Source organism: Symphalangus syndactylus, chromosome 6 (genome assembly GCF_028878055.3).
Source record: "Symphalangus syndactylus isolate Jambi chromosome 6, NHGRI_mSymSyn1-v2.1_pri, whole genome shotgun sequence".
NCBI classification, from domain to species: domain Eukaryota; kingdom Metazoa; phylum Chordata; class Mammalia; order Primates; family Hylobatidae; genus Symphalangus; species Symphalangus syndactylus.
Window position 1 is genome coordinate 112,173,763 of NC_072428.2, and position 10,696 is coordinate 112,184,458.

Consider the following 10,696-nt stretch of genomic DNA (forward strand, 5'->3'; position numbering starts at 1 on the left):
GGCTGAGGCAGGAGAATCGTTTGAGCCCTAGAGGTTGCAGTGAGCGCGAGATCATGCCAAAGCACGGCAGCCTGGGCAACACAGCAAGACTTTGTCTTAAAAACAAACATAAAACAAGCAAGTAGACCAAAAATATTTGTAATTGGCCTTGACTCCTCTGTTTTTCTCACATTGCAGACCCAGTACACTAGCAGAGCTCATTGACTGTCTTCAAACATGTACAGTACATGTCACTTCACTCCACTCCTTCTACTATAACTCCAGTCTAAGCCACGATCACTTCTTGCCTTGGTTATTTCAATGGTGTCATAACTGGTCTTGCTGCTACCACCTTGCTTCCCCCAACCACTGTCAACACAGCTACCACAGTGATCCTGTTAAATGTGATGTATCGCTCTGTTGTTCAAAGTCCTCCAATGGCTTTCTCATCTTCATTGGTTGGAAAAAATGTGACTTTTTAGGTTAAATCTTTATATTTCCTTATGGCAAAAATATGCATCCTCATTGTAATGAAATCCATCATTTCTAAAATGGATAATATAGTGAAATTCCCAGGTAACTTTCTCATCCTAGTAAATACTACTGTTGATAGATTGATATGGATATACATTTTATACAAATGGGACAGTAATATTCTTCTGCAAATTACTTTATTGGCTTAACTTTATATTTTTAGACGTTGCTCTATGCCACTATATATATACACACACACACACACACACATACACACTTACCTCACTCTTTTTATTAGATGCAGCATAGTGGTTCATTGAATGGTTTTGCCATGATTTAATTCACCAATATCCAATATATGGACATTGGATTTAGTTTAGAAAGCTTTTTAACAACAATACTGCAGTGATCATCACTGCATAAGCTTTTTTTTATACACATATGTCTGTGGGTAAAGTCCTAGAAGTGAAATTGCTGGGCCACAGGGTGTAAGAGACATAAATTAGTGTGGTTGCCTTAATTCTCCTAGTTGCCATATCTATTCTCCAGTCCTTCTTGTAAGGAAAACCTCCTCTTCTTCCCAGTTCTTCTCAGGTTTTACATGGAAATCACAGTGTTTTGATATGCCCCTCATATCCCCTGGCCATGGCAGAGTTGATTCTCTCCATCCTATAGATGAGATTAATGAGTCTCAAAGAGCTATGGTAAATTGACAGATTCCACATGTTTAGTGAGTGTATGAAATAAAAGTCAAATCAAAGTCCATATGAACACAAACGTTGCATTCATTATCCTGTGTTTTGCTTTTATACATATATAAATAATTCTGTTGAAAACATCTGAATATGGAAGCTAATTGGCTTCTATGGGACTCGGGATCTAGACTCTGGTTGAGTTTGTGCATTTCTGAGCAAGAACAAAGGAGAAAGTCCCCACCCTTGCATCTAAATATTTTGGTTTCACAGTAATACAAATCAATGCTTACCCAATATGTGGACATTTGGATTTTTGTAATAAACCATGGACTGAATATTTTACATTTCATCTGGATGTTTGGGGGTGGTGGAGAACAACAGAATGTGACTGAGCACATACAGTGCTCCAAGAGAGATGTTTCTGTTAATTGTGGCATTTGTAATTCAAGGAAGAAAAACTGGTAGCAATAGAAACATTCATTTATTTGGGCCAGATAAAGCACTCAGATACTGTTGATACTTATAAACCATAATATAGTTGTAGTGATAAGGCAAAAATAAGGCTGTGAAATTCCTTGTGTTACATGGGACATGTTTCAAGGACAGAAGTTTGTTTCTCTGTGGCAAAATTTTCTATTACCCTTCTCTGAAATCACTGTGGTCTGGAGCAACCTTACCCATCCAATCCCCGTGTGGTTCTCAAGCAGACAGTATTGCGTGTGGAGCAAACCTAAAAAGTGAGTCAATCTGCCTTCAACACAGCCCCTTTCTTAAAGTATATATATTTCCTGTTATAATAAAACCAGCATCAACACAAGATGATGATAAGGATGATGATGATAACAAGAGTTAACATATACTGAGCATCTATAGTTATGCCCAGGCACCATGGTCTATGGCCATAACCTTATCAAATATTCTTTACATTATATGAAACAGGTATCATTATTACCCTCATTTTACAGAAGAGAATACAGAGTTCCTAGTAACTGCCCAGATAAACATAGGATCATGACTGAAATCTAAATCAGCCAGATTCTTAATGCCCTTGTTCTCATAATGCCCTCTTATGTTGCCCCCAAAGAAGCCAGAGGCCACAAGGACTTGTCCTTCTCCATGTTCCAGATTTCTCCATGCCTTCCACTTCACTCGAATAGGAACTGGCCAGCTCTGTGCCTTAGCTCTAGGCCGGAGAAGTTTTATTAACTAATCTCATGGTCCCAAATGTATTCAGTTAGTGATTCTAATGTTTGCTTCAAACACAATTATACGTATTTGATATAATTGTCTTGATGTAATGATGTAATGTCTTGAAGTAAGAAATGCAGCCTTGATGCTGAGGCTTTCAACTCTGTGGATTTTTGTTATAGTTCTGAACCTGGTACAAGTATAAAAATGCAATGACAGCTATTTCAACCTTATTTTTGTACTAGAAAATAATTTATTAAATCCTTCATAGGAAACCATTGGAGCTCTAATTTTCTTCACTCACTAGTTCACAGCATGTTGGAAAGTGTATTACGCTATTGGTTATTTACTCTTGGAATTTCATTCACACTGTTCTCAGGAAGTATTGCCAAGGGGAAGAGATGAAAAACAGAATTGTGTATCTTTTTTATCCAGATCCCACTGCTAACTCCATCTCTGAACACTGGTGATGTTAAAGACTAAAGTGAGTCGTTATAATGTGACCTTTAAATTACACAATCTTTTTATTAAAAAAGATTATTTACTCAAAAGGCAGTGAGGAGCCCACAGCCCACTGCTATTTATAGCATTTTCTAATACAGGCAAGTTTCTGTCCTAGAGAAAAAAACACGAACGGACTAGATATTGGAATGACCAATGAAACCACATGGGCGTGACTGTAACAGAAAACTTGGTAAAGGGTAAAGTCACAATTGCTAAATGTTACTGCCCAGTCTCATGATCATCAAGACATCAGATATCCTGCAAGCACTGTTTTAAGAATGGAGTACTAAAAGCTAAGATTAGATGAAGATGATCACCAGTGGGTGAAAGATGACATTAATAAAATTTAGGAGGTTTAAAATTCTTCATGCAAGTCAATCAGTTCATCAGCCCAAACTGCTTTACCACTGAATTTTTAAAAACTGGAATTAGAAGTTATATTTTTCTTTAAAACTTTAGATGCAAAAACATGAACAAGATCTAAAATTAAGGAACTGACAAACACTACATTATAGTTAATTGTGAGACACAATTTTTAAAACTTTTGTCAGGAACACTGGGGAACGCTAAAATGATGAATTTCAGGTTGTATCAAAGAGGACACTTTCCCATAATATCTGAGGCCTGCCGCAAGGGAAGAGGGGCAGGGAGCAGCTCTTTTACAATAAAAGGAAGGAGTTGCAATGTCTTACCTCTATTATTAATTATCCTGGCATCCTGACATTTGATATTTGCTATACCTGATTTGTGAAAGTGATTAAAATCCCAAGGAAAACACTGTCAATTCCAATTTGAAGTGCCCAAACTTGTCAGCTTATCTGGTTTTATTACAAACTCAGATCTGTCCCTCAGCTTATTTTCACCCAACTCTGTGATTAAGCTGCTCTGGGCACTGTTCCCAGTGCCCATTGAAGAATATCTCTCGACATAAACTACAACTACTATTTATTAATATTGGTCACGACTCTTCTATTAGTAAGAGTCAGAACTCTGACTCAAACCAGCTTAAAAAATAAAACAAAAGGAATTATATAAATCCATATAATTATTAGTGTCTTAAGAAACTAATGTTCACTTAATCCTGGACCTGCTTTTCCATTCTGTCATTTTAACCTATAAAATGTGATACATTACTTCACTGTTATTTACCAGAATTTTCTATAAAAATATAAGCTAATTATTCATCACTATGGCATACACTAGGTAACTTATTAATGATAAAAGCTGTATAAAGCAACTACATTGATTAATCGGAAAAAAAAAAAAAGATCCAGAATAATGGAGCTCCGTAGTCACTTGCCCAACCTAAATTAATCACTTTGGCCCAGGATGGGACACTCTGATTGACTGAGCCTGAATCATGTGCCAAAGTCATGTGCCCCCTCAGATGAAGGGAGAGGGCTGCTAAACAAACCTTAAAACGTATCTAACTTAAAAAAAAAAGAAAAAAGAAAAGAAAACTAACTAATATGTTTATTGGGCACTTAAAAAAATGTGTCAAGCGCTATAATTAGTAAGCATTTTACCTATAGGATTGCTTTTCATCCTTACATCATCCCCAATAGTTAGGTATTATTCTTTATAGATGATAACTTTGAGAATTAAAGAGTTAAGTAACTTCCCCCAAGGTCTCACTGCCAATGAGTGGAGGTATTGAGAGCTAAACCTAGGTGATCTAAGTCCCTCTTGACTGTTAAACTGTGCTTCTGACAGCAATGTCACAGCCTTCTCTTTGTCTTCTATTATTTGTCTTCTATTATTATTATTTTTATTATTATTATTATTATTATTTGTGACAGAGTCTCACTCCATCACCCAGACTGGAGTGCAGTGGTGCAATCTTGGCTAACTGCAACCCCTGCCTCCCAGCTTCAAGCCGTTCTCATGCCTCAGCCTCCTAAGTATGGGACTACAGGTGTGCGCCACCACACCCAGCTAATTTTTGTATTTTTAGTAGAGATGGGTTTTCACCATGTTGGCCAGGCTAGTCTCAAATTCCTGATCTCAGGCAATCCACCTGCCTCAGTCTCCCAAAGTTCTGGGATTATAGGCATGAGCCACTGCATCCAGCCAGTCTTCTGTTATTTTTGTATATAGTAAACATACACAGTCCCTTTAATCTTCAAATATAATATTTGGTCTTCACCTTTTTCCTATAAAATATGGAAGTAAGTTTGATAATCTGATCTACTGATTGAGAGTATTATGATGAGGTGGGTTCTGGGAGCACAATTTACATGAGAGAGGAGACTAAAGCAGTAAGATGTCTAGCAAAGACTAGATCCCTGTGCTTAAGCAAAGAGCACCATGGAGCTGAGTGCTTACAAGTTCTTGAAGAGAGCAAGACAGGAGAGGCATCCCAACAACAGCAAGTCCCAGTCAGGGGTGAAACAAACAATGATAAGAATGTGGAGGGGTTTTCAATTTCTGATATGATTATTTCCTCAGCACATTCATTCTGGAGCTAAACTAAGAATATTTAAACCCTCGTTCATGTTGTCATCAGTATTATTGCTCAGATTCTGCATGGCAAATCAGCTTTAGTCTTCTTTTTACATCATCTGAGCATCCAAATTAATGACTACTGAAAACAGAGTCAGTGTAGGGATAACAGCATGCATCTGTGGGATGAAAGAAAAGCTCAGGGCATCATAAATAACACAAGGGTAGGACAAATACAATCAAAGATTCCTTGTTTGCAGTTTTTGACCATAACACTAATGGAATAGTCCCTAAGATGACATGTGAGGCGGTTATACCAAACTCTTACCAAACTTTTCCTTCAGATATTTCCCATATTAACCAGTTCCGAATTGGTATTCCAGAGATAGTAACATATTTCATTAAAAGCTTATATCGAAGCATAAATATTATCCAAGGTACATGCATAATAAGGTGATAAATGACTTCTCCAGAACTTCAGTTAAATTAAATTAACATTGAGAGTGGAGTTCTCCTTTTTCAAAAGAGTTCCACACAATCTACTGCTTTCCCCCTGCTGAGAGTGCTAATTTATTTTTTCTTTGCTAGAAAACCAGGAGACAGTCTTAAGACTGGGTTTTTTATTTATTAATTTCTTTCATTGATTCTAAGATACTTTAACAACAACTGTGCATCGGTGGATACAGTATTTTCAAGCTATTTAATGTAATGTCAGACAATATGTTTCCTAATAGAAAGAGAATCCCTTTGGAGTATTAGGCAGTTTGCCTCTCTGTATAAGACTTCAAAATACAAACAATAGCAATTATTTATCACAGCCTCAGAAGCCTAGTTGTTGGATGGAAGTCTTTGCTTAACAAAGGACATGTGCAGAGTAATGTTCATTTTCCAGGTTTTTTACTTAGAAAGCAATTCAAAGTGAGCATGTCCAAGTAAAATATTTATCATTATTACCGGTTATTTAGGACTTTTCTCTCATTCTTCGAAGCTCTAAAACTCAAAGAGAGAAAAATAAGTACTCCTCTGCTTGTCAAAGGTATTTTATATTATAGCTAGTAAGTACAGACACCCATTAAGTGACTTATCTGTGTCTCCATGACCATCCAATTGTGATTTGTCATCAGCATTCTCTTCCCTCTCATTTTTTCCAAATAGGCATAAGGCAAGACTCCAATCCGCAAACTCCTTGTGTTCTAAAAATTAATTTGTAGATAAATACTGCTAGAGCAGGATAACCAATTGTGTGATTTGGGGCAAATGATTTAGTTTCTCTGAGTTTAATTCTTCATATACAAAATGGACCTAATTTCCAATTTACAGGATTATTGTGAAGATTTAGTAAGATAATGAATATAACATATTTAGTACACTACCTAGCAAAGAATGAATGTGAGATGGAATATAACCCGCAATGGTCAATTTGAGCCATATAAAAATTGAAACCAAATGTTAAATGTGTTAATATCATACCTTGGACTCAAGAATATGCAGGTCATTTTTTCAAGTAAGTTTCTGATTGAGAAATACATACAGTAAAACACACAAGTCATAAATGTAACTCAATAACCACACGTAGCTCAATAGCTCAATAAATTCTTTAAATATAAACACACCCGCATAACCAAATCACGAACTAGAAGCAGTGTTCCAGAAGCCCACTCCCTTGTTCTTTCTCCCGGTCACTACCACCTTCTTAAAGGTAATCAGTATTCTGACTTCTAAATTAATTGTTTAATTTTAATATCTCTGGGTTGGAATGATCTTGAGCACCTTATTATAGGCTTATTGACCATTTGGATATCCTCTTTTGTGAAGTACCTGTTTAACTTATTTGTCCAATTGTCTATTAGTTGATCATTTTCTCACTGATTTGTAGATTTGTTTTGTTTTGGTTTGAGATGGAGTCTCATTCTGTCACCCAGGCTGGAGAGCAGTGGTGCGATCTCAGGTCACTGCAACCTCCACCTCCCGGGTTCAAGTGATTCTCTTGCCTGAGCCTCCCAAGTAGCCGGGATTACAGGTGCACGCCACCACGCCTGGCTAACTTTTGGATTTTTACTAGAGACAGGGTTTCACCATGTTGACCATGGTTGGCCAGGCTGGTCTCAAACTCTTGACCTCAGGTGTTCTGCCTGCCTTGGCCTCCCAAAGTGCTGGGATTACAGGAGTGAGCCACCATGCCCAGCTATTTTTTAAATATGTTGTACTTTGGATGTCTTTATCAGATATATGGATGTAAATTTTTTCCCTCTGAACCTTGTCTTTTACTTCCTTAATGTCTTTTCTAAATAAATAGAAGTTCTTGATTTTAATGTGGTCTAATTTACCAATTTTTTCATTTTTATTTACAAGCCACATGAGTAACAACATTAGAAACAAACAACAGATTGAGACAATTAAGGGCTTCATAGGCTAAGATATGTGAGATATAATTACTAGATGGAAAATACTTAAAAAATAGGCCAGGGGAGGTGACTCATGACTGTAATCCCAGCACTTTGGGAGGACATGGTGGGAGGATTTCTTGAGCCAAGGAGTTCAAGACAAGCCTGGACAATAAAGCAAGATCCCATCTCTAAAAAAAAAGTTAAAAATTAGCTGGGCATGATAGTGGTAGTCCTAGCTACTTGGGAGGCTGAGGTGGGATCACTTGAGCTCAGGAGTTATAGGCTGCAGTGAGCCATGGCCACACACACCCCTACACTCCAGCCTGGGTAACAGAGTGAGCCCATCTCTTAAAAAATAAAACAAAATTTGAGACTATTTGAAACTTATTTTTTAATGGAAATTGGGTGCATAAAACTGGCTTAATCATGACCCTTGAATTATGACACAGTAGAGTCATTTACCCAAGAATGGCATGTTTTATTTTATCTTTAAAATATAATGAACACTTGGAAATTCATTACCAAACTTCAGCTCATCACCAAACCTGAGAACTTAAAATACTAACAGTTAACTTAAACATTTACCAATAAGAACAACAACAATAATAATAATACCTCAGTGGATTGGTTAGCAACATATTAAACACATTTGACAGAGAATTAAAGAATCAAAAGAGAGAGCAGATTCCAAGACAATGAGAAAAGAATAAGGAAAATATAAAAGGAAATTTAAGAGAGAAGACATTTCAAATATGGTGGCCTAAATGGAGTTTAAGAAAAAGACAATAGAGAATATGGAGAAAAGGTGATGACTCACCAAGAGGTGATGACTCACATTTTTTTCAGAACTGATAAAGGATATCAAGCATCGTATTTTAAAAACCCAATAGAACCAAAGCCAATTATATAGAAATTCATACCTAAAATGTTATAATGAAACTGAGAACAAGAAGATTGAACCGCACATTTTTTTCTTTTTTTAAAAAAAATTTTTTTAGAGACAAGTTCTCACACTGCCACCCAGGCTGAAGTGTAGTGGTGGTATCATACCTCAACCGATTCTTCAACCTCAGCCTCCAGAGTAGCTGGGATTACGAGCACAGGCCACCATGCCTGGCCTGAACGTTTTCAACTTAAAACTTTGTAATTGTCAAACAGCTAGGGAGGAAGAAAAGATGAATAAACTAACAGTAACATGGATGCTGGAGAACAATAGAATAATATATGCAGAGTTTATTGAGAAAAAAATTACAACCTGGATTTGTAGAGACCTCAGAAGTTTCTCAAAAAAATGCCGGCCCTTGGTCTCATCTTTGTCGGAAGATAAAGAAAAAATGAGCACATAATGATAGATCTCCACTAGGGAAATTCCTAAAGATGTAATTCAGGAGGAAAAAGAAGACCAGAAAAGAAGATTCAAATGCAAGAAGGAAAGAAAATTGAAAAAAATATATAACTGTAGATAAATCTAAAGAAGTATTGATTAGAATTATGATGTGATTAGAATTAAGATCCTGGTTTCAAATGGGGATTAGGAATTAATTAATTTTGGACTTTGTTAAAAGTACACTATAAAATTTTAAAGATATTAACCAATAAAATAGAAATAGGGCATATAACTTCCAAATTAGTAAACAAAAAATATGTGATTAAAAAAAAACAAAAGCAAAATAAGCCAAAGGGAAAGAAAAAAAGAAAAATAAATGAGACAAATATAAAGCAAAAAGTTACGTGGTAGAAACTGGTAAAATATTTCAGTATTATACAGGCAAAAAATATCAGCAAAAGACAACCTGGAGAGCTGTTTTAATAATCACACAACCTGGATAGCTGTTTTAATATCAGCTGTTTTAATTTAAGACAAAAGAAAAGCTTTGTCATTAATTTTTTTAAAAATCACTATATGAAAATGAGAAGTTCAATTAATCAAGGTCGTTGAAACATTTAACTTTGTATACATATAGTTAAATAGCTTCAAAATACTCAAGGAAAAGGTAATTAAAACTATAATAAGAAATGGACAGCTTTCCAACTTTGACCCGGGAGAATGGCTCCCGCAAAGAAGGGTGGCGAGAAGAAAAAGGGCCATTCTGCCATCAACGAGGTTGTGACCCGAGAATACATTATCAATATATTCACAAGTGCATCCATGGAGTGGGCTTAAGAAGCGTGCCCCTGGGGAACTCAAAGAGATTCGGCAATTTGCCGTGAAGGAGATGGGAACTTCAGATGTGCTTATTGATACCAGGTGCAACAAAGCGGTCTGGGCCAAAGGAATAAGGTATGACCGATACCGTATCCGCGTGTGGTTGTCCAGAAAACGTAATGAGGATGAAGATTCACCAAATAAGCTCTATATTTTGGTTACCTACATACCTGTTACCACTTTCAAAAATCTACAGACAGTCAATATGGATGAGAACTAATCGCTGATCGTCAAATACATCAAAGTTATAAAATTGCAAAAAAAAAAAAAAAGAGGAAATGGACAATCACCATTAAAGGGAGAGATGTCAACATAGCTCTCTCTATTATTCAGAGGCCAATGGATAGAAAAGACTTGAACAATGAAATAGGCTATATATGTACAGAACCCTCCACCTAAAACGTAGAGAATGCAAAGTTTTCTCTAGCACATAGGAAACAATTTTTAAAAAATGGCCACAAGCAAGGTTTTTGACTTTTAAGTCAAAAAAACTTTAAAAATTGCTATCAGACTATATTTTCTTATGACAATGCAATTATGTTATAAATTAATAACCAAAAAGTTACATCTGACAAAGTTCTGATATCCAGAATCTATAAAAAACTTAAAAAATTGAAAAAGAAGAAGCAACTGTATTAAAAAATGGGCCAAAGACACGAACAGACACATTGCAAAAGAAGACATACGAGAAGCTAACAAACATGAAAAAAAGTTCCACGTCACTAATCATCAGAGAAATACAAAACAAAACCACAATGAAATACCACCTCACACCAGTCAGGATGGATATTATTAAAAAGGTCAAAAAACAATACATGTTG

At 36.1% G+C, this 10,696-nt stretch overlaps 1 pseudogene; it reads left to right on the forward strand.

Moving 5' to 3' along the window:
• Positions 1–9,715: 9,715 nt before the first annotated feature.
• On the forward strand, positions 9,716–10,102 carry LOC129484946 (large ribosomal subunit protein eL31-like; annotated as a pseudogene).
• Positions 10,103–10,696: the final 594 nt, after the last annotated feature.